This window comes from Pelophylax lessonae, assembly GCF_965119305.1.
Source record: "Pelophylax lessonae genome assembly, chromosome: 6".
NCBI lineage: Eukaryota > Metazoa > Chordata > Amphibia > Anura > Ranidae > Pelophylax > Pelophylax lessonae.
This window is the reverse complement of record NC_138773.1, coordinates 321,901,430-321,906,429: the sequence shown is the minus strand read 5'-3', so window position 1 is coordinate 321,906,429 and position 5,000 is coordinate 321,901,430. Positions and strand designations below refer to the sequence as shown.

General features: G+C 47.1%; 1 protein-coding gene across 2 annotated transcripts in view; it reads right to left on the bottom strand.

Moving 5' to 3' along the window:
* RALB (RAS like proto-oncogene B) overlaps window positions 1-5,000 on the bottom strand; it is a 65,862-nt gene that overhangs the window by 173 nt on the left and 60,689 nt on the right. The window lies entirely within an intron of this gene.

Here is a 5,000-nt window from a genome sequence, read left to right as displayed (position 1 = left end):
AGAGGTAATACTACATGGCTTCATCTCAAGCTGGATTCTGGCCTTTAGAGCTGCACGATTAATCATTAAAAGATTACAATCTCGATTCAACCCCCCCCCACAGGATCTTAAAGAGGAAGTAAACTTCCATCTTTAGATTTTACCGATAGGTAAACCTATATTAACCACTTCAGCCCTGGAAGATTTTACCCCCTTAATGACCAGGCCATATTTTGCGATTCGGCACTGCGTTACTTTAACCACTTAAGCCCCGGAGGATTTGGCTGCTAAAAGACCAGGGGGTATTTTGCGATTCGGCACTGCGTGACTTTAACGGACAATTGCGCGGTTGTGCGACGCTGTACCTAAACGAATTTGATGTCCTTTTTTTCCCACAAACAGAGCTTTCTTTTGGTGGTATTTTATCACCTGTGCGCTTTTTTGATCATGCGCTATAAACCAAAAAGATCGTCAATTTTGCAAAAATAACATTTTTCACATTTTTTTATATGAAATTTCCCAAAAAAAAAAAGTAAAAATCAAAATTGTTTAACATTTTCGGCCAATTTGTTTTATGCTACATATGTTTGGTTAAAAAAAAAAAAAAAAAAAAAGCGTATTTTGATTGGTTTGCGCAAAAGTTATCGCGTTTACTAACAAAGGGAAAGATTTTTGTCATTTTTGTTGTTTTTTTTTTTTTTTTAACGCATAATGGCGGCGATCTGCGATACTGCGACATTGTGGCGGACAGATCGGACCCTTGACTGACATTTTTGACACTTTTGGGGTTACCAGTGACATTTCTACAGTAATCAGTGCTATACATATGCACTGTTACTGTAAAATTACACTGGCAGTGAAGGGGTTAACTTTTTTTTTAGAGGGAGGGGCTATGTGTCCCTAGGGGCGTGATTCTAACTGTGATTGGCTGTGGCTTGAGATGTATGAACAGTGATCAACGGTTCTACATAGTAGAACCGTATGATCATCATTCATACACCGGGGAGAATGACAGGCGGCTTGTTTACATCAGCCGCCTGCTTTTATCCCTCTCCCCCGACGATCGGCGAGTGACCGGCGGACACACGCGCACGGGGGGGGGGGGGGGGGTCCGTGACCACTCGGGAGCGGGAGCGCGCCTCCGGCGGCGCGCGCTCGCTCCCTAGACCCTCACAGGCTAGCGACGTAGACCTACGTCACTCTGCCTGTGAGGGGCTGACCGCCGCAGTAAATAGTCGTGCGGCGGTCAGCAAGTGGTTAACGGACAATTTGGCGGTCGTGCGACACTGTACCCACATAAAATTGATGTCCTTTTTTTCCCCACAAATAGAGCTCTCTTTTTATTATTTGATTACCTGTGCGATTTTTATTTTTTGTGCTATAAAACAAAAGAAAAAAAAAAAAAAAGTGTGACAATTTTGAAAAAAATTAATTAAATATAGTAGGACACTAGGCAGGAAAAAGCTTGACTAAGCCTATGGGCAGTCCCAGGGGGTATACACCCACACTCAGCTATACACCCACACCCAGCTATAGGCACTCAGTTTTGTTACAAGCTGTGTCAGAAGAAAGCCAACTCCACAGAGTTTATAAAACTCTGGTCCGACTGCATCTGGAGTATTCTGTCCAGTTCTGGTCGCCAGTCCTCAGGAGGGATGTGTTGGAGCTGGAGAGAGTCCAGAGAAGGGCAACTGAACTAATTAGGGGATTGGAGGACCTTAATTATGAAGAGTGTCTGCAATCGCTCGATTTATTCTCCCTGGAGAAGAGACACCTGAGAGGGGACATGATAGCAATTTATAAATATCTCAATGGTGATCTCAGCATAGAAAAAAAGCTATTCAGTCGATAGGATTGCATGAGGACTCGAGGGCATACAATGCGATTAGAGGAGAAGCATTTTAACCTCATGCAACGTGGGGGGTTCTTTACTGTTAGGGCTACAAGAGTGTGGAATTCTCTACCACAAGAGGTGGTTTCTGTGGGAAGTATAGTGGCTTTCAAAAGACTCTTAGACTAATGCCCCATACACACGTGCAGATTATCTGAAGACTTTTGTCTGCAGACTTACCAAAACCATATAATATGAGGTCAAACCTAAACACTTTCAATTTGTATGCAATCCGGCAGGCCCTTGCACTACATAAAAAAGGTAAGTCTGCAGACAAAAGTCTGCAGATAATCTGCACGTGTGTATGGGGCATTACATCTCAAGGATCAGAACATTCAGGGGTATGAGAGAGGATTACGGCCACACACACCTACACAGGTTGAACTGGATGGACTATTGTCTTTATTCAACCTCAACTACTATGTAACAGAGGGGTGGAAGCTGTGTCTGTCAATGAACATCAGAGAAATGGATTTTACGGTAAGTCAAAAATCCCATTTTCTCTTTCGTTCATTGACGGACACACCTCCAGATCTTCATAACCGTTTGGACGTCCCAAAGCAGTGTCAAACATGAGGAGTGGGAACAGCAAGAAAAAAATTCTCAAGGCCAAACTGTAGCCAACCAGTTAACATGGAGCTCAACCATAAACAAATGGAGCTCACCAAACAAAAAAAAAAAAAAACAACAATACACCCTTAAAGAGGACCAGGTCCTCTAAACAGCAGCCTGCAAAACTTTGCGGCCAAAAGAAGCATCCGCAGATGCCAACACATCCACTTTATAGAACTTTGTGAAAGTGTGCACACATGACCAGGTGGCCACCTTGCAAACTTGCAGCACTGACACCTGATGACAGAAGGCCCAGGAGGCACCAAGCACCCGAGTAGAATGCGCCTAAACAGGAAAAAGGAGGAACCTGACCCCTAATGGAATAGAACTGAATCACCGTCTGTCTGATCCATCTGGAAATAGTCCCAGCAGAAGTGGCCAACCCATTCTGAGGTCCATCCGTGAGTACAAATAAGTGAGTCTGACTTCCTAAAAGACTCCATAGCTGCCAGGTACAATCTGATTGCCCGAGCCACATCCAGGGAATGCAAGGCAATTTCCTTAGGATGTTTAGGCCTGGGAAATAGGAAAGGCAACACAATGTATTCATTCAAATAAAAAAATCAGACGACCTTTGGAAGGAACGATGGACAGGGACAAAGAACCAGCAGGTAAGGTGAAAAACAAGACAACGCCGGTAGCTCCGACACCCTGCACGCAGCAGTAATAGCCACCAAAAAGGCCACCTCTTCTGGGACAACGCTAGGGGAACCTCCCGAATATTTTCGAAAGGAGGTTTCTGGAGAACTGACAACCAAATTGAGGTCCCACGGCGGCAATGGAGACGGCACTGGAGGAGCCAAGTGTCTAACTCCCTGGATAAAAAAGGTACGCACCAAGGAAAGTGTGGCCAATGGATGTTGAAAGAAAACCACCAAGACCAAATCCTGGCCCTTAAATTGTACCCAAGGCCAGGTGCTGCTCAACCCCTTGTTGGAGGAAAAAAGGGGAAACCCAAGAGACTCACACCACGCAATGTACGTCTTCCAAGTACGATAGTAGATCTTCCTAGAGGTAGATTTTCTAGCCTTTAACAGCGTTGGAATCACTGATTCAGACAAACCGCTATCCTTCAGCACCTGGCTTTCAACAACCAGCCTGTTAAAAGCCAGTAACTAAGTAGGATGGAAGATTGGCCCTTGGGACAGCAGACCTTCCCTGAGAGGAAGTCTCCAAGGAGCATCGGCAAACAGGCGTACCAGATCAGCATACCAAGACCGGCGAAGCCAGTCTGGAACCACTAGAACGCGCCTGTGGCGTCGGTCAGAGGATCCCGAGACCATGCCACAAACCTCTGTACCTTCCTTGAAAAGTGTACAGCAGAGAGGGCTGGAACGAAAATCGGTATGCCCGCCTTAGAATGCCGGCTACTTCTGGAGCCATCCGGACACTTCTTGTGCCCCCTTGGCGATTGACATAGACCACAGCCGTGGCATGTCCGATTGAATCCGTACTGGACACCCCTAAAGACGAACTGTCCAATGATCCAGACAGTCTGATCTCTCTGAGTTACAGTAAATTAATTGGCAGTCTGGACTCTTCTAGAGTCCAGAAACCCTGAGCACAATCTGTGCCGAGGACGCCTCCCCACTTGGGACAGGCTGGCATTCATGGGGATAACCGTCCAGTACAGGGGGAGAAAGGATTTTCCCTGTCGAAGTGCCGGAGAACATTAAACACAGTGAACATATGGCGGACCAGGGCCTCCGTCCTCCTATCAGCCGGATCTTTAAAGGCCAGGGACTCCTCAATTAAGGCAGCTTTATTTAACCTGGAAACCGGCGAGTCCACTACAGGTTAGACGGTCCACTTTTTAAGCAGGGGATCCTCCTAGGGATACCGCATAGCAAAACGCTTCGGGACCACAAGAGTAAATTTTGGACAACCCCACTGTTTTGTGACAATGTTGTCAAAAGTAAGCGGAAAAGGGGGGAACACCCTCGCCGCTTTGGAGGGCCTGTGGGTGCCAAAAAGGGGCCGTGCCTCACACTCAGCATCAGTCGCCTCCTCCATTTTTAAAGTTTTACGTACTGACACAATCAGTGCATCCACCAGCGCCTTTTTATGCTCACTTTTTCATCCTCACTATCTGAGCACTAAGGATGTGTGGATGCAGACCCAGTGACTCGTGTCCGCAGCTGCCGAAACAGATTCAGGATGTGATGAGACAGAGGCAGGGGAGAACGGGGGGCGCCATCTACCAAGCTCACCCCAAACATATCAGGGGAGGGCCCCCTACTGCGAACCCGCAAAGGGGACGCCGACCAAGGACCCACGAATAGATCACCTACTGGACTCCGCAAAAAAACAAGGGGATCGCCCTCCAAGCCTCTCCATAGAGGCTTGCATTATAGGAAATAGCCCCCACCCGCCATGACGCAGACACGCAGGCAGGATACCCTGATGGTCCCGCAGTGCTAAAAAGGGGCAGGTGCCCTACACAATGGCGACATGACTGCCATCAAAAAATAAACAGCCCCCACAGCGCCACCCATTCCAAGCTGTCCACATGGCCTAG